We start from the raw sequence: 19983 nt of genomic DNA, 5'->3' as shown, positions 1-19983 counted from the left end.
CGTGTTCTCGACACTGAGTTCCCCAGGGAAAGGGGTTGTTTAAACCACTCTGGGAACCGTAGCCCTCTAAGGGGAATAGGTGTCTTGTAGCAGGGTGGCGTTGTGGGTTAAACCACAGAGTCTAGGACTTGCTGATCAGAAGGTCGGCGGTTCGAATCCCCGCGACGGAGTGAGCTCCTGTTGCTCAGTCCCTGCTCCTGCCAACCTAGCAGTTCGAAAGCATGCCAGTGCAAGTAAATAAATAGGTACCGCTCTGGCGGGAAGGTAAACAGCGTTTCCGTGTGCTGCTCTGGTTCGCCAGAAGCGGCTTAGTCATGCTGGCCACATGACCCGGAAGCTGTATGCCAGCTCCCTCAGCCAATAAAGTGAGATGAGCGCCGCAACCCCAGAGTCGGTCACGACTGGACCTAATGGTCAAGGGTCCCTTTACCCTTTACCTTTTAATGAGCCTCAGCACCCTCTTAACAAACTACAGTTCCCAGGATTCCCAGGAGTCTTTGAGGGAATGCTGGTTTAAATGCATAGTGCAGATGAGACCCAGATTCTTTGAGCTCTTTGGATATGAACTGTGTGTTGTTTTTTTACTCTCAGAGTTTACTTTCTCATCTCCCTCTTCTTCCTCTCCCTTGTTATATTCCTCTTCCTCTCCTTTTCTATGTTTGCTGTCAATTTTGGTTTATCTCAGTTTTTCTCCCCCCCCCCCCAATAAATTTAGTTTTTTAATTTGTGATTAAAAAAAAAACAAATTCCCATGAGAGTTATTCAGCATTTTAGTGCAATTTCCCCTCTAATAAACACATTTTAATATGGTGTTTTGACTAATGTACACATTTTTTTTGCAAGTAATTCCCCCCGATATAATGTATTTTCATGTGTTATTTTCAGAAATGTATTGTCACAGAGTGTGTCGGTCAGTAATCACGCAGTCCAAAGTTGGAATTAACTTTTTATTAGCAAAAACATGATCTCCACAGACTTGGCTGAGTGTCAGGCCTAAGGAGCACAACAGCTCATTCCCAGTGGGTCGTATTCCATGAAATTGGTTGCCGGGACTAAAGGTCACTGCATCCTCACAGCTGCCTATGCCTCCTCTTCTCCAGGGCTACTTCCAAGCAAACAGAGACTGCGCCTGCATGCAGCCAACCTCTCCTCTGCCCCTTTCATGCCTCTTCTGTTTTGGGGAGATGAGGGGGTTAGGGAGTTTGTTGCAGCAGGAGGGGGAGACACCTACGGCTCTTCATCAGCTTGACTCATCTCTGTTAGGATTGTCCTACTTGTTATGTACTGAAGGTCTCGCCCTGGGCCAGCAGGTGGATACTGTAGATAGTTATGCAAATGAAGGATCGAAAGTGACGTTCAGTGATTGGATAGTTTTAGAAAGTTGCAACAGTTACGTTGTTCTGGAGCTCTATATAAGCAGGCTGACTGAGCTCTTCAGTTCAGTTCTGTTCCAGCTTACAAATAAAGAGCTGCTTTGGAAGAATCGCTGTGTCGTCTGATATGTTCACCCACAACATAACACTACTCACATGTAGGACCCTGGTAGAGACACATGCCCGCCTGGCATGTTCTCTCCCTCCTGGTCGATCGAACACCACAGCGGCTGATACCAAGAGGCATCATCACACTTACAATCCTGCAGAGTCTTTGCAGTTTGCGTAACAGAACTCAGTAGCACAACATTTTGGCTAATCTACTTTTATTTACATATAATACACTCAGAGCATTCTGACTTAGCTCCTTCCCTCTTTCTCATCAGATAGCAAAGAGAAAGAAACAAAGGACATTCTGGAACACAGTAGTACGAAACATACTGTCTCTGTCACTTCCCACACTGTGGAATGAAAACATACACCGTCATGTGATAGGCAACAATCCCATGACTGCAAACACGGAGCAAGAATCCTAACAATCTCTGCCTCTTGGCCTCTCTCATCCCATTCTCCTGCTTCACCTTCTCTTCTGATTCTTGACTTCTCTCTGCCACAGTCTCTCCCAGCTCACTAAGCCCTGTTACCCCTTCAGCTTCTGTCAACTCCTTTCCCCCTTCTAATCCCCATGACCACTCATCACCGTCCCACCACCACTCCCCGGGTTCTGAGCCTTCTTCCCTTGGGGGTTCCCCAGCTGGTTCCTCCCAACATTCCTCTCCATACAACCATTCCATGACATATATTCTTGCTTATGCACACTACACCAGTGGGGTGTAGTGGTTAAGAGCAGTAGACTCATAATCTGGTGAACTGGGTTTGATTCCCCGCTCCTCCACATGCAGCTGCTGGGTGACCTTGGGCTAGTCACACTTCTCTGAAGTCTCTCAGCCCCACTCACCTCACAGAGTGTTTGTTGTGGGGGAGGAAGGGAAAGGAGAATGTTAGCCGCTTCGAGACTCCTTCGGGTAGTGATAAAGCGGGATATCAAATCCAAACTCTTTTTCTTCTTCTTTCTGCATTTTTGGCGAAGATTGGTTGGAGAGCGGTATTGCACAGCGAAATTTCACATAAGTGTGAATTTCGAAGGGTGGCTGCATATTGGCTCTCACATTGTTTTGGAGAGTGTGGGTCTGATAAATTTGGCTTTAAATGCAAACTGAATTTCCCCCTCATCCCTGGCTGGCCACGGTGGGAACTGAAGACAGGACTAGCTGGGCTTTTTTTGGTTTTTGGTAAATTTATATATTTGGGTTTTTCAAATTAAAATTTTACAATAACATGTTGTTGTTGTTTAGTCATTTAGTCGTGTCCGACTCTTCATGACCCCATGTACCAGAGCACGCCAGGCACTCCTGTCTTCAACCTCCTCCCACAGTTTGGTCAAATTCATGCTGGTAGCTTCGAGAACACTGTCCAACCATCTTGTCCTCTGTCGCCCCCTTCTCCTTGTGCCCTCCATCTTTCCCAACAATAACATATCAACATACAATATAGAAACAAGATTCCACAGAATCTCCTAGACTTCACCCCTCCACTTTGTGGGTCCTATTTTTGGTCCATTCCTCCTGCATCTTTTATAATAATCCGAATCTTTTGCATCTCCACAAAATCCACCATTAAACTACAAGTGTTATTCCAATCCCACTAATGATTTTAGCTGTTTACAATGGTTTTTAAGAGTTTTGAGCCAACCCAGCTGGACTCTTCCTTTACCCTAACCAGGAAATGTAGAGGATTTATTACCTTCTGGAAGAAATGAAACTCAAGATGTATTTTAATAAATACGCATGCTGATCTGCCAGCCACACTACAGAGCAGTGTCTCCACCTTTCTGAACTGTGGTGGCAGATTGGGCCTCAAGTTTAATGACAAATGCCTTCACGTGACAGGCAAACAAGGAAGGGTGGGGGAGAGAGAGAGGACAAGATCGTAAAAGGAACATGTGCTAATGATTCTCTTCTCCTGGAATAACTGTGTGAAAAAAGGGCGGTTATACCTGCCTAGCTAGCTCACCCACAGCTTACATAAGAACATAAGAGTCTGTTGGATCAGGCCAATGGGTCATCCAGTATCCTGTTCTTGCAGTGGCCAACCAGATGCCTGTGGAAAACCTGGAGGCAGGATTGAGCTTTTTTTGCATCTCAGTTTTGTTCAGAACCATCCTGGACAGAGAGGGGGACACATATTGTACACAAGGCATCCGGTTACAGATAGGTAGCCGTGTTGGTCTGCCATAGTCAAAACAAAAAAAATTCCTTCCAGTAGCACCTTAAAGACCAACTAAGTTAGTTCTTCGTGTGCATGCACACTTCAGTGTATCTGTAAACAGTGTATCTGAAGAAGTGTGCATGCACACGAAAGCTCATACCAAGAACTAACTTAGTTGGTCTTTAAGGTGCTACTGGAAGGAATTTTTTTTTGTTTTGAGAAGGCATCCGGTTCATATTGAACACAGAGACAAAATCCATTTTTTCCTGATTTCCTCTTAGGCTTCTTTAGGCTGCTTTTCCTCATCATTGCTAGGCAACAGCCAAGGTGTGTTTTGCTTTTATCAGATGGTGTCGCGATAGAAATCTTTTTGTACATACCTAGAGCAACTTGCCACACGAGCATGCCGAATATCTATCCGTCGCTATCTTTCTGTAGATCGATTTTTCTAGATCAGTGTTTCTTCCTTTACAATAATCATATAGCCCCTTTTGAGAGTTTTGTCTTACCAGCGTACCTCTTCTTGGGTGAATATAATTAGGGGGTAGTATTAATAATACTATTTTATCTTTCAATTGTTTAGCTTAGACACTGAGGTCCAGCTCTGAGAACCTTCTGGCAGTTCCCTCATTGTGAGAAGTGAGTCTACAGGGAACCAGGCAGAAGGCCTTCTCGGTAGTGGCGCCCATCCTGTGGAATGTTCTCCTATCAGATGTCAAGGAGATAAACCACTATCTGACTTTTAGAAGACATCTGAAAGCAGCCCTGTATAGGGAAGATTTTAATGTTTGATATCTTACTGTGCTTGATGTTTTAATTTGCTGGAAGCCACCCAGAGTGGCTGGGGAAACCCAGTCAGAGGGACGGGATAAAAATAAGAAAATTATTATAATTTTTGTGGAATAGGATGTCCCTATTTTCATGGGAGAAATGTTGGAGGGTATGTACTGTTTGTGCCTGCTGGTGTTTTGAGGTGGCCACAGTGTTTCCTTTTCAATCACTGCAGATCCTGAAACTCCCTGCTGAAAGCTCATAACTTTTAATGTTCTAATTTATGTTTGTTCCACTTTTGTTGTGCTATAACCCCTCTGGACAGAAATAACTTGGCAGTTAGCACGGGGGAAACATCGTTGCACAGACCAAACCAGGAAAAAAAACCCAAATGCACCATTATTGAACCAAGAAGTTGTTTCAGAATACACTCACAAATATGCAAAATTGTATATATATTTTGGACCAGGGTCTTCAGTATTATCTCCAGAATTGTTGAACAACCTCTCTTGTGAAACATAGCCTTAGCCCTGCTTTCACTAAACCCAGAGTCTGACCCTACTACCAGCAGAAAGATTTTTTTTTTTTAATATCGGTAGCCGCATGTCTAGCGATCACATATCACTGTAAATCCCAGGCTCAGCTACCTCTTGAGATGTGGTTCAATAATATTTGGGATATAGCTAGTTCAGAACGACAACCTGGGCTTAAAAGAGTTGCAAATGGGGTTATAAAGGAAAACACCTTTGAGGAAACCAGGTCTCCCTTCTTTTTATATGTAAGGGAAGATGAAAGTAAAGCTCTGCCACCAGCCTCACAAACCTGTTTGTGGAGAACCTATATGGAGTGCCAATGTTTTGACCATGTAAAATGACATTTTCCTGGCACCTGATTCATAGAATATAGGCAGGTGGTTAAAAACAACAACAGCTATTTAATTTATCAGGTTTTAATCAACACATTGTGGCTGGTTTTTTGAGCTGCTATGGAACTGCTATTGTTACACTATGATTTGCCTTTTGATGTATGAATTTGTAGGTAGCCATTTTACTGCATTTTGAATAATAGTCATAAAGGCACACTCACAAACGCCTGGCTGGATGAACAAATGGCCCGATTCTGCCTCTTAGGCTCTATATCTGAGGAAAGTTATAGGATCTCTCTTTAACTTAAGAGCCAGTGTGGTGTAGTGTTTAAGAGTGGTGGACTCGTAATCTGGTGAACCGGGTTCGCTTCCCTGCTCCTCCACATGCAGCTGCTGGGTGACCTTGGGCCAGTCACACTTCTCTGAAGTCTCTCAGCCCCACTCACCTCACAGAGTGTTTGTTGTGGGGGAGGAAGGGAAAGGAGAATGTTAGTCGCTTTGAGACTCCTTCGGGTAGTGATAAAGCGGGATATCAAATCCAAACTCTTCTTCTTTTTCTTCTCTCTGAAGATGTAACCCAGGTCTAACATGTGAGATGGTATTAGCCAGACAAGAAGATTCAAATTAACTTGAGTGCTTCCTGGAGTAAACAGGTCTCTCTCTCTTTCTCCCCAGGAGATATGCAATCCTTCCACCTTTCTGAAGATAAAACACTCTTCTGAGGCCTCCTCCTTGCTCCATGCTGGAATGTTCTCCAGGTTCACATGCTTGATGTCTGCAAAGGACTTCTCCCACGGTCGGTCAGAGTTGCTCACGGGCAGGACTATTATTCATTATTAACCCAGCTCTGCAGGGCGTGTCGGGGCTGTTGTGGGCGAATTAAATGTCAGGGCCCCTGCCCCAAGGAGCCTCAATTAGATGATTCCAGCAAGGGGTGGCCAGGAAATAATAGCAGCAGGAGCTTTGTGCTAAGGAAAGAGCATGAGAAAATGTCTAAGGGGAATCAAGGTTCTTGGGAAGGAAGAGGGGGAGGGAGGAATGCTGGGAATTCTTGCCCAAAGACCGGCTTTTTGGCTGTTACTCATATTGGAAGCCTGCCCGCTAATTTGGCTTGCTCCCCATTGCATGGCAAATATTTTTATTTATTTAGATTTTTTTCACACCTCCAGATCCCAAACCCTCTGGGCTGCATAGTGAGTGGCATAAACATGCACAGAGGTAGAGAGGAAATTAAATACTCCCAGAGACAAAGGTGCAGTTAGGTTGATTTACACTCAGCACTTAATGGGCTTATCCGCCCGCTCCCCCCCAAAGATTGTGAAATTACATACCGTATTTTTTGCTCTATAAGACTCACTTTTTCCCTCCTAAAAAGTAAGGGGAAATGTGTGTGCGTCTTATGGAGCGAATGCAGGCTGTGCAGCTATCCCAGAAGCCAGAAGAGCAAGAGGGATTGCTGCTTTCACTGTGCAGTGATCCCTCTTGCTGTTCTGGCTCCTGAGATTCAGAATACTTTTTTTTCTTGTTTTCCTCCAAAAACTAGGTGCGTCTTGTGGTCTGGTGTGTCTTATAGAGCGAAATATACGGTGATTTACTTCAATGATAAGCAAGCCCACATGCATTTGGGGGCCTTTCTACTTGTTCTGCTGAGCGGTGTCTTAGACCTGTGCCCAAAAGTCCCACCCATGTGACACCGCTGACCAGAGATGGGAAGGGTATATCTGACCTACATTAGGAACACAGGATGCCCAATGAACTTCATGGCTGAATGGGGATGAAAACCCAGGTCTCTCCAGCCAAAACCCAAAAATGTTAACCACCATATCATTCTTTGCCCACCATGCACTTTTCCAGTGGTGTTGGGTGCCCAATGGAATTGGTAGGACAGAGAACAGGGAGGCCAACAGTAGGTGGCGCTAGAGATAATGACAGGTGGAGCCAGAACCCAATGATGGGCAGAGACAGAAAAATTCATTTTTGTCCCTATCCACCTCCCTCTTGAGTTCTACAAGGAGGAGGAAGTACACAACCCAGGCCACCCTCTGAACTGGTTGTAAATTAGAAGGCACGGGGGCTTGAAAGACTCAGGAGTGATGTTTTGGGGCCAGTTGCTCTAATGAACCAGAGTCCTCTGCATTTTTCAATGCTCTTTGGGGCTGGAGCTGTGGCCTTTGTGTGTGTGTGTGTGTGTGTGTGTGTGTGTGTGTGTGTAGGCTGCCTTGATGAGCCACGGCACTCTGAAACATACCACAGTTTCCTTGGGCAGCTTCAAATATAACACATTACAGTCATTCCTCATGTTACGTCTGCTTCATGTTACGTTCTTTCATGTTACGTTCCACGATGACCCGGAAGTACCGGAAAGGGTTGCTTCCAGGTTTTGGTGCTCACACATGCACAGACACACAAAATGATGTGTGTGTGCATGCACAGAAGTGGCGAATCGCAACCTGTGCGTTGCACTCTTTTCATGTTGCGAACGGGCCTCCAGAACGGATCCCGTTCACAACCAGAGGTACCACTGTAATATCTTACCCTCCAACATACTGAGTCCCCAAACCAGGATATGTATCTTCCCGCCTATGGTCCCACATGAGATCACAAAGCCCCAAAGATGTGCTTTTCTCAGGGGTAAGATCTCAGCGTGAAATTGTGCAAGAGAACGGTACCCACAATGTCTGCCATGCTCTCGCGTGAGAAAACGGGATGTCCCTTTTTTCTGGGAGACTTGCAGGGTATGTAATACAAGTGATCATTTTCCGATAGACCTACAAAAGAACAATCCATAAAGCAGCAGGATAAGGTGCTATAATAAAATACAGAACAGATGTATAGTGGTACCTCTGGTTAAGAACTTTGATCTGGAGGTACATTCTTAACCTGAAACTGTTCTTAACCTGAGGTACCACTTTAGCTAATGGGGACTCCCGCCACCGCCGTGCTGCCGCTGCATGATTTCTGTTCTCATCCTGAAGCAAAGTTCTTATCTTAACCCGAGATCCTATTTCTGGGTTAGCGGAGTCTGTAACCTGAAGCGTCTGTAACCCGAGGTACCACTGTAAAAGAGAAAGCAGATAATGCACTCAGAGGCTTCTGGGTAAATGAAATGAAATAAATAAATCTTGATATGAAGGGTGGCTTCAGATCTGCAGCTTCCGAGTCATGGCGCCCTCAGTGAAAAGGTCCTATCTGCGTTGAAACCTGCCCGGCTTCTGATGGTGGAGACATTTGGCACTGGGCCTGTGCTTTTGATGTCAGAGAATGGGCAGGTTTATAGAAGGATGGGCAGTTCTTTGGGTTCTTGAGTTTCAAATAATACTTCTAGACTTTGAATTGTGCCCACAAACAAAGAGCTAGAAGCCAGTGAAGCTGCCCAAAAGCTGTCAATACGTGTTGCAGCACTTAGATTCAGGTCCCAATATTGCTGCTGTATTTCCAACGCCATACCTTCCAAAATGTCGAGTCCCAAAATTGGGATGCTTGTCTTCCATGAGTCATGTGACAGGCGCAAGATCACAGAGCTGAAAGACGTGCTTTTTTCTTTATAATAATTTTTATTGATTTTAACATATAAATTATAAAATGTACCACAAAACTTATCACTTACACAATCTTTTTAGACTTCCATCAGCACCTCTGATAAAATCCACCGTTTTATCCACTTCTTATACATTTCTTAACTTTATATTGCCTTTAAGTCTCTTAACAAATTATCCTTTCCTTTATCTATTTTTGCAATACTTCCAATAATACTCCTCACAGAACTTCTTGTAAGCCTACAAACGTCATCTGGTCTTCACAAATACTTTTCAAATAGTCCGTAAATTTACTCCAGTCTTCTGCGAATTTCTGGTCCCGCCGGTTTCGAATCCTTCCTGTTAGTTTATCTAGTTCTGCATAGTCCATTAACTTCACCCTCCATTCTTCAATCGTCGGTAATTCTTCTTGCTTCCATTTTTGGGCCAATAATATTCTTGCTGCTGTTATTGCATATAAAAAGAGCTTACATTCTTTTCTATTTATATCACTCCCAACCATACCCAGTAAAAATGCTTCTGGTTTCTTTTTTTAATAAAGACGTGCTTTTTTCAGGGCCATGTTCTTGTACGACGTAAAAAAACACATGTTTTGGGGCACTGCATGAGATCACAGCCCCCCAAAGTGCTTCTGGGGAGTGAGATCACAGTGCCTAAAATGGCTGCTGTGCTCTCGCGGGAAAAATCCAACAGGATTTCCCAGTTTTTCCAGGACACTTGCGGGGTATGCAAATGCCCTTTTGTTTTCTAAGGAGATGAAAGCTTTGGAGTTGACTGGATGGCATGTGGCGATGGCAGTTATCCAGAGGTTGTCTGGACCTTCAGGGGAAATGTGGGAAATCTAAGTAGTGGCTTCAAGGCTTTGCTGCCAGGAGCTAGTCTGGATCAGTTTAAAGGTACCTGCAAACCCCTTTTAGGCCCAGCCAGATCTTTACTGGCTTCACACCTGAGACAGAGCAAGTGGGAAGGGCTTGGCCAAAGTCACCTGAATGGGCCAAATGAGAAGGGCTGGTGGGCCCAATTAGGCTCACGGATCAAAGGCTCCCCACCCCCAGCAGAGCCCAACCTATGAGGCTCTGTGTGTGTGTGTGTGTGTGGGTTGGTAAGAGTCAGGATGAGAGAATTAGTAGGCCTATTGAAATATACTCAGAGTCGCAAAGTGATTTCATGCTTTTTATTCTGCTCATAGTGGTGAGGAGGAATGAATGAAAGTCCCCTCAAAGTATCTGCTTTATATACATTATTTACACAATGGGCTGCACATGATTGGCTAATTTCAGAATTCTACTGTAAGCCAATCAGGTTGTGGATTCACTTATATCTGGAGCATGATTGGGTGGTTCCTGCCAACCAATCATACTGCTGCATTCTGAATCCTATTGTTCTAGGACCAATCAGACTGCTGCAATTTGGATCCTATTGTTCTAGGACCAATCAGACTGCTGCAGTTTGGATCCTATTCAACTCAGTACATAACACCTATAGTCCTCATTATAAGCTTCCCTTTGAAGCAAATGGGAACTTGACTTTATTAAAGACCGACAGACTGACAGATGAACACATTGTGAGTCAACAGTTTAAGGATTAACACCTTGCAAGTCCCCAGACACATGCACAGATTGCAGAAAATAAAATAGTATGCTCATAATAACTATGTTATTAAGAGCCGACTTAAGGCTCATTTGAGATAGCTGTAAATGTAAAATGCAAAGAAGAAGGTGCAACTCACATTTTCTTGGAAGAATCTACTTCCAAAGCAGATATTTGGGGATCCCGCGCTGTATTAGGACGTTCTAGAAATTACTCCGAGCTCTGAGGGTTTCCTGGGACTTTGGTTTCTGCTGGACACAAAACCCCCGAAATAGACTGAGGTGGTATTTTTGTAGCATGGACCAAAACATGTGAGAATTTGACTTTCAAATTCAGAGCGAATGCCTACCATTTCATGAACCTGGTGGTTCTCTAACCTTTGATTAGAAAGGGAATCCTTCTTGGAGCAATGGACAAACAAGTGGTTAAGGGAAAACAAGAACTGCAAAGAATACACAAAATTTGAAAAAAATCGATTATAAAAAGGGGAGATAGAGAAGAAAATAGAGTTATAAAAGGGGAAACCACATAAAATATTAGTAGAAATGGAGGATCAAGAAGATCAGTTAAAAGAGGTGTGGGAAAAGGAGACAACAGGGCAGATAGATAGTCAAAGCTGGGGAGAAATAAGAGAGAAACATACGTTGTCTATGAGAATAAAAGAAAATTAGTATAAATTATTTTGGAGACGGTTTTAACACCAGTCAGATTAAATCAAATAAACAAGGAATATTCGCTGTTATGTTGGAGGGGATGCCAGGAAACAGGAAACTATGTTCACATGTGGTGGAAGTGTAAATATGTTCTTTTTTTTTTTTGGCAAAGGGTATTTAAGGAGATAACAGAAATCACTGTTTAAAGCTGACCAAAAGTCTAGAGGTAGCATTATTATCAATTTATGATGGGGTGGAAGGTTCACAGGCTATGAAGGACTTGCTCACAAATTTATTGACAGCTGCACGAATCATGATAGCTGGGAAGAGAAGGGGCAAGTAGAATATAAAATGGAAGAATGGTATAAAGAGGTGTGTGATATAGCTATTAATGATAAATTAACATTTGCCATTAAGGTAAGATGGGGAATATGCAGGAGAAATAATTCTGAGGAGATAGGGAGGGTGTTTGTAGAATTTGTACTGTTAAAACAGAAAGAGGTCAAACCATCACAAGAGGTGTTGAAATTTTGTGAGGTTGGATAGTTACAATGGAATGGTCTTGGTGGTGGGGTGCACATTTTCTTTTTCATATCTATTTATGATTCTTACTTTGTCAAAATAAAATAAAATAAAAAAGGAAATCCTTAAGTTTTGCTGTGGGTCACCGAGCAGCAGGGAGATGCTGGAGGGCAGCACTGTGTGTGCCACAGACCCATTTGAACCCTCCTAGCTAGCTTGTTGCCTGCCAGTGCAGTGGAGGACATGATCCCATCAGCAGTGTCCATAGAATCAAAGAACTGTAGAGATGGAAGGGGTCCCGAGGGTCATCTAGTCCAACCCCCTGAAATGCAGGAACCCCATAGCAGTTTTTGATCCCTGTTGAAGTTGGAAATGTAAAAGAAGCAATGAATTGTGCAACCGTGGGGCCCTGAGATGTTGCATCACACCTTCTCGGACTGGACCAGCTGGACTTGAATGTTCAGAGGTGATGTGGGACTTGTCAGCATCTAAGGGCTGTGATGCCAGGAAGCACTACTAACCTCTGAAGAAAGGAGGAACAGAAAGCTGTTTTCTTCTCTCTGTGACTTCTGGCTACGTTGCTCACTCAATGCGTCTTTAAAAAAGAGGTAACGCATGACCGAAAAAGGAGGTCACAGATTCACATTAGTTTGGCATACGCTTATGTATACACATAGATGCAAATTTAGAAATTGTTAATGTAATTTAAATAGAAATACAATTTGTGGTGTTGATGATTCAGCGGCTAGTCGATCTGGCTGTTATCCGTGTCATGGGAGCAGAGGGTACCATCTTGTTCTTTGCCTCAAGCAACAAAATGTCTTGGTCTGGTTCTGTACTGTAAGCCAGATGTTTGCGCCCTCCATATGTTGCAGGACTCCAAATCCTGTTAGCTTTAGTCATTCTGGCCAAGGGTGATGGATGATGGGTTTTGTAGTCCAACAACATCTGGTTGGACCACGTTGGATACCCTAGCTGTCCATGGCATCTTCGTTCTTGTCCCTTTTCACTCTTGGGGACCCAAGCGGGGCACTTTCTCTGGGGAGGAAGTCTTCAGTCTCTCTGCTTCCACCTCTGCTCTGCTTTATTTGCAAGCAGATCAAATATTGCAGAAATGACACTGTGATCTTCCAGGGATCACTGCTCTGGAATAAAGTCACATCTGGGTAATGCTGTCCCCTGGAATGCCAGATAAACACATACAGTGGTACTTCGGGTTACAGAAGCTTCAGGTTACAGACTCTGCAAACCCAGAAATATTACCTTGGGTTAAGAACTTTGCTTCAGGATGAGAACAGAATTCGTGCTCCTGTGGCACAGCGGCAATGGGAGGCCCCATTAGCTAAAGTGTTACCTCAGGTTAAGAACAGTTTCAGGTTAAGAACGGACCTCCAGAATGAATTAAGTTCTTAACCCGAGGTACCACTGTATAGGGTTCATCCGGACTTCCTTTGTTGCTGTGTTTCTAAATGGAAAGCACATATTGCTGTTTGTTCTGACTGAGCATTAAAGAGCGGGAAAAACTCTGAGAGGGAAAAAGTGCTCAGACAGGAACTTTAACGCACGCCAGCATGCCTACTTTAAGGGGCTGAGGTGTCTTCTGCCCCCGCAATATTTGTTGGAAGGGGGCTGGGCTAGTGTGGTGTAGTGGTTAAGAGCGGTAGACTTGTAATCTGGTGAACCGGGTTTGCTTCCCCGCTCCTCCACATGCAGCTGCTGGGTGACCTCTGTGGGTGACTGGGTGGCCAGTCACTCTTCTCTGTTTTTTTTTTTAAGAAAATTTTTATTCATTTTAGACAGTATAAAAAACAGAATAGACAACAAAATAGAAAAAGAAAAAGAAAAACATACAAAACAAACATAGATGACTTCCCCAAACCTTCCCATCACTGCACCCTTGTTTTTTAAATTAGCTTTAAGCAATCCTTCTTTCAATTTTAAAAAACACAACTTTCTTTAAGTTCTCTTAAGTTTAGATTTTAACAGCTATAAATTCTCTAATTTCATGGCCCTTGCCATCTTCTCATTCCAAAATTTTACAAAAATTCTTAAGATACACTTTAAATTTTTTTCCAGTCCTCTTCCACCGTCTCTCTCCTCTGGTCGCGGATTCTGCCAGTCATTTCTGCTAGTCCCATATATTCAATCACTTTGATCTGCCATTCTTCCAGAGTAGGTAACTCTTGAGTCTTCCAATACTTTGCTAGAAGAATTCTTGCTGCCGTGGTTGCATACATGAAAAAAGTTCTATCTTTCTTTGGAATCGTTTGATCGACCATGCCCAGGAGAAAGGCCTCCGGCTTCTTTACAAATGTCCACTTTAGGACCTTCTTAATTTCATTATAGATCATTTCCCAGTAGGCCTTAATTCTTGGACAGGTCCACCAAAGATGATAAAAAGTTCCTTCACATTCATTACACTTCCAGCACTTGTTATTGGGCAGATGATATATCTTTGCTAGCTTGACTGGGGTCATGTACCACCTATAGATCATTTTCATTATGTTCTCTTTTAAGGCACTACATGCCGTAAATTTGATGCCTGTGGTCCATAACTGTTCCCAGTCTGCAAACATTATATCATGTCCGATATCCTGTGCCCACTTAATCATTGCTGACTTTACTGTTTCATCTTGAGTGTTCCATTTCAGCAACAAATTATACATTTTAGACAAATTCTTAGTATTGGATTCCAATAGCTCTGTTTCTAACTTTGACCTCTCCTTCTGAAATCCTAGTCTCCTGTCTTGCTTAAATGTCTCATTAATCTGATGATAATGTAACCAGTCTCGAACTTTAGATTTTAATTTCTCAAAGCTCTGTAATTTAGGCTTTTCACCATCGTATTCTATAATTTCATAATATTTTGGCCAATCTGATTCCATATTAAGTTTTTTTACCGCCTTGGCTTCCATGGGTGACAACCACCTGGGGGTTTTATTTTCCAACAAATCCTTATAGCGAATCCACACGTTATATAGTGCTTTTCTGACAATGTGGTTTTTAAAGCCTCTATGAACCTTTACCTTGTCATACCACAAATATGCATGCCAGCCGAAGTTATTATCATATCCCTCCAAATCCAAGACATCTGTATTCTCAAGAAGTAGCCATTGTTTCAGCCAGCAGAATGCTGCTGCCTCATAGTAAAGTCTTAAGTCCGGCAGGGCAAAGCCCCCTCTATCCTTTGAATCAGTTAAAATCTTAAATTTTATTCTGGGTTTTTTGCCCTGCCAGACAAATTTAGATAGATCTTTCTGCCACTTCTTGAAACAGTCCATCTTGTCCAAAATTTGTAATGTCTGGAACAAAAACAACAATCTCGGCAGTACGTTCATCTTAATAACAGCAATTCGGCCTAACAAGGAGAGTCTTAGTCTAGCCCAAATGTCAAGATCTTTCTTCACTTCCAACCAACATTTCTCATAATTGTCCTTAAACAGATTCATATTCTTAGATGTTAAATTCACCCCCAGATATTTCACTTTTTTTGTTATTTCTAAACCCGTTTCCCTTTGAAAACTATCTTTTTCCTCCATTGTTAAATTTTTTCCCAACACCTTTGTCTTCTGTTTGTTTAATTTAAAACCTGCCACTTGACCAAATTTTTCAATAAGTTCCAATACCCTTTTTGTACTGGCTTCTGGTTTTTGCAAAGTCAAAACTAAGTCATCTGCAAATGCTCTTAACTTATAATGTTTAGCTCCGAGCTGTACCCCTTCCACCAGCTGGTCTCTTCTAATCATATTTAACAGTACCTCCAGGACCGATATAAACAATAGGGGGGATATTGGGCATCCCTGTCGTGTCCCTTTTTCTATCGGAATCTCATCCATCACCATACCATTCACAATTAATTTAGCCTTTTGCTCAGAGTATATTGCACCTATACCATTTTCAAATTTTTGGCCTACCCCCATCCCTTGCAGATTCTTCTTCATGAAACTCCAACTAATATTGTCAAAGGCTTTCTCCGCATCCACAAAGATCAAAACTGCTTTTCTGTTTATGTTCGTCTCTAAAAGCTCCAAAATGTCTATAATGTTCCTCACATTGTCTGACATATATCTCCCTGGGAGAAAGCCTGTTTGGTCTTTATGAATCTCATCCAATAACACTCTTCTCAGCCCCACTCACCTCACAGAGTGTTTGTTGTGGGGGAGGAAGGGAAAGGAGAATGTTAGCTGCTTTGAGACTCCTTCGGGTAGTGATAAAGCGGGATATCAAGTCCAAACTTTTCTTCTGGGCGGAGGAGGCCAAGCACAGAGCTGAGCATGTCACTGCTTCGGTGCTTGGCCTCCTCCAGATGTTGCAACGTTGCGTGTGTGTTACCACACAAGCGCACCATGGGCCCCCTAAATCATGGGGCTACTTGGTGCCTCTGAAAGCAAACACCTGCACCCAGAAAGTGGAGAGCAAAATTAAGATGTGGGTGATCTCTTATTGGGTCCTTTAATATTCTAGGTAAATTTAGTCTTGAAGAGAGAAGAACTCCAATGTTGAATTTGCCACGTTTGCCAGACTCCGGGGAATAAGACCAGCTCTGCTGGAACATACAAAAGGCGTATCCTGTTCTCACAGTGGGTCGCCAGTTGCCTCTGAGAAGCCAGCAAGCCGGGCATGAACACTTGTGATTCCCCAGCAACTGGTTTATTCAGAGGCATAATGCCTCAAACAGTGGGGAGAATGTAACCATCATGGCTAGTAGCTACTGATAGGCTTATCCTCCATGAATTTGTCTAATCCTCTTATAAAGCCATCCATGTTGGTGGCTATCACTACATCTTATGGTTTTACAAGCAGATAATGCCAACATAATGGTAATAATGAAGAAATCCCTGTGCAGACAAACTGGGGTAGAAATTTACCTTCGTGAGTGCGTGATCTGGGTCGCTTATATTTGTCTCCTCCCTAATCTCTATGAGTTCGTTATTTAGTGATATATATATATATATAGTGTGTGTGTGTGTGTGTGTGTATACCGGTATATATATATATCACTTAATCTGATAGATGTAGCTATTGCACTTTACATAGAACCTACACAAAGACAACTGCCGTCAATAACATTTCCTAAGAAACCAGCTAACAACAAAATGTGACTGTATACATCGCAAACAAAACTGAACCATGTACAAAATACAGAAATTCTTCTTCTTCTTCTTCTTCTTCTTCTTCTTCTTCTTCTTCTTCCTCTTCCTCTTCCTCTTCCTCTTCCTCTTCGACATGTGCTTTACTCTAAGGTCCCAGGACAGCATTAAAACACAATATTAAAAACAATTAAAAATGACTTACAACCATAAAATAAGGTGGGTACCACAAACCCAAATGAGGAGTCAGATAAGAGATCATATAAGATTTTCACTTTTTGAAATATGGCAACTCTAGCTCAGAACCCGTTTGGTAGTTACTTAAACAGATGGAGTGGTTGGGGGAAATTGACTGGCTGTTGTTACGGGCTGAAACCTATACAAATACAACAAAGAGACTGGGCATGGCGGAGCCATGCATGCAAATCTGTCGACGTCCTGTTGAATTGAGTTATTGTTCCGAGCAAAACACCAGCAGCAGTTTGTTGACGGAGGAGAAGGAAGTACCAGGTATTATAATGAAAGCCATTACATTTTAGGGACGACAGGACTGGCAGGATGCTCTGTTCTGGAGCTGTTTACTCCCTGCCTTCTCCTCTGGACTCTATTTCCTTCATGTAATTCACTGGAAAAGAATGCAATGAGCAAGCCTTCTTCTCAGCTAGTAGGGCACAATGCCGGCCCTCCCATTGGGCAGAAAGAACAACTGTCCTGGGCACCGAGAATCTGAGCAATGACACCCATTCAGTGCTTTTGGTGGTGGAAATTTCAAATGCAAATTTGCAACGTGAGATTCTTTACTTTCCCACCAGATGAAACACCTGAGGATTTTGTCTGAGAGTGTTGCCTGCGAAATTCATCGCAAGTTGGTTTGATGGCCCCTTGCCGGTGTTAAGAGGAACCTCTTCCTTCCTGTTTGTGATTTTCCCCCTTTCTTGTCATGACTCCCTTTGGGTAGAAATGATCATTTATTAATTTTACCCCCCTTGAGGGGTAAGCAGAAAACCACCGACATAAAGGTGTGTGGAATTGATTGCGGAAGGAGTGCATCTTGTTGAAACTGCAAGCCAAAATATATTCCAGAAAAGGAGAAATCATTAGCATTTTCATTAAAAGCCAGAGTACGACTTAGCCCTACCTCGGGCATCTTTGGCTTCTAACTTTACTGAGAACTTTTCAACAGGTCTTAATTGATTTAGATTTATTAAGTCTCTCTCTCTTTTCCTTTACTACTGGTACACTTCGCTGGGTGGGAGAGAACCACAAATCGCGCTCGGAATACATGCTAAAACCCCACTACCTGAAAATATAAGTTATGATCTTGTACCAAACCTTCATTAAAATCATTAAAATATTCCCCCAAAAGGTACAAAATCAAATAAAAGGAGACGGGTAATTTACTGCTAAGCACAATGCCATCTTGGCCTGGATATGGCGTTCCGCTCCTTCCTTTGCACAGTTGCCCCGCAGCTACCAAATGAAATGTCGGTGCCTTGATTTCAGTGGTTAGCATTTGGGACAGGGTTTAGGCAGAAACCCCATCCCTCTGCTGGAATGCCAGAGGCAGGTGGCTCTCAGAGCCAGACCCAGAGTTTCATAACCAGCTTCAACAGCAAGTGCAATAAAAAGAAGGGGCCCCATTGCCTTTCTCGCTTTAATTAAATTTTTTAAAAAATTGCTAAATGGGTAATTCAGTCCTCTGTGGATTTGGTTGAGGTCGGAGGCATGTGGGGGTGTTTACGTAAGAGTCGCAGGAGGACTGGAGTGCTACGGGCGCTGGGATCTTCTGCTCCAAGGGAGGGGAAATATTCCCATGCGTTGACAGGCGCCGGGCTGTTTGCTGACGCGCCATCTCCCAGTGGCGTTGGGATGGGCCACAGAGAGACTTTTGTCGATACCCTTCTTTGTGACATGCTGGAGCCATGTCCCGTTTCCTAAATACCTCCAAATATCTCAAGGGCTGTCACGTGGAAGATGGAGCAAGCTTGTTTTCTCCTGCTCTGGAGGGTAAGACTCGAACCAAAGGCTTCAAGCGACAAGAAAGGAGATTCCGACTAAACATCAGGAATAACTTTCTGACAGTAAGAGCTGTTCGGCAGTGGAACAGAGGTGATGGACTCTTCCTTCCTTGGGGGTTGTTAAGCAGAGGTTGGGTGGCTATCTGTCATGGATGCTTTAGCTGAGATTCCTGCATTGCAGAGGGTTGGACCAAATGAGCCTCAGAGTCCTTTCCAATTCTACAATTCTATGATAGGCTGCATCAGATATGGCTTTTTATGCCACAACAATTTGCATGGCAGGGAGCCACGTCCTCACCACTTAAAAGCTTAGAGTTTGTGTGTGATGGAATTGCCATTTTAGCACATAGGAAGCATCTTCCAGATGGAACCAACTATTCAGGCTCCTGGTTCACCCTGATTCGCTCACACGACGCTTACGTGGCAGTTAGACTATGGGCCCCTCCAGACTCAATATTTTTTTGTGGGAGCTACACTCCAGAACGGGACGTGGGTGGCACTATGGGTTAAACCACAGAGCCTAGGACTTGCCGATCAGAAAGTCGGCGGTTCGAATCCCCGCGACAGGGTGAGCTCCCGTTGCTCGGTCCCTGCTCCTGCCAACCTAACAGTTCGAAAGCACGTCAAAGTGCAAGTAGATAAATAGGTACCACTCTGGCGGGAAGGTAAATGGCATTTCCGTGCGCTGCTCTGGTTCACCAGAAGTGGCTTAGTCATGTTGGCCACATGACCCGGAAGCTGTATGCCGGCTCCCTTGGCCAATAAAGCGAGATGAGCGCTGCAATCCCAGAGTCGGTCACGACTGGACCTAATGGTCAGGGGTCCTTTACCTTTTACACTCCAGAACATTAGCTTTGTGCCTAAATGCCCTTCATGAATTTGTCCAGTCCTTTGTAAAAAGCCACCTCAGTTGGTGGCCATCACTGCCTCCTGTGGGAGTCAGCGGGGGAGGAAGTCGCTCGGGCACCTGGGCCAGAGCGCCCAGGGGCGGCGTGCACCGTGGGGCTTTGGGAGTCTGCCTGCCACATCCCACTCAGCTGCCCTACAGCTGGGGGGGGGGAAGGCAGAGGGTGGACCATTTGGGCAGCCTGCATGCGCCCAAGCCACCACGTCTCTCCCAGGAAAGACGCATGTCTCGGGTGCCCTGCAGGTCCCTGGTGAGTGCCGCCCAGCATTTTGTCACCTCCCTCAGTGGTGACACCTGGGGCAGCCCACACCCACCGCACCCCCTTCTTCAGCCCCTGGTGGGAATGAATTCCATAGTTTAAAGAAGTGCTTTCTTTTATCGGTCCTGAAT

General features: G+C 43.8%; 1 long non-coding RNA gene across 2 annotated transcripts in view; it reads left to right on the top strand.

The window, feature by feature from the left end:
• The window catches only part of LOC309378854, a 29716-nt gene that overhangs the window by 2269 nt on the left and 7464 nt on the right, over positions 1 to 19983 (top strand). Inside the window, exon 2 of one of the 2 annotated variants that reach the window (XR_014172202.1) lies at positions 5953 to 6073. This is a non-coding gene — a long non-coding RNA (uncharacterized lncRNA). Of the gene's footprint in view, positions 1 to 5952; positions 6074 to 12050; positions 12187 to 19983 lie in introns of those variants that run through there. The other variant, XR_014172203.1, reaches the window with a different exon arrangement.

Source organism: Podarcis melisellensis (genome assembly GCF_964234715.1).
Source record: "Podarcis melisellensis genome assembly, chromosome: 10".
NCBI lineage: Eukaryota > Metazoa > Chordata > Lepidosauria > Squamata > Lacertidae > Podarcis > Podarcis melisellensis.
The sequence above is the reverse complement of the archived record's forward strand: the minus strand, read 5'-3'. Positions and strand labels throughout refer to the sequence as shown.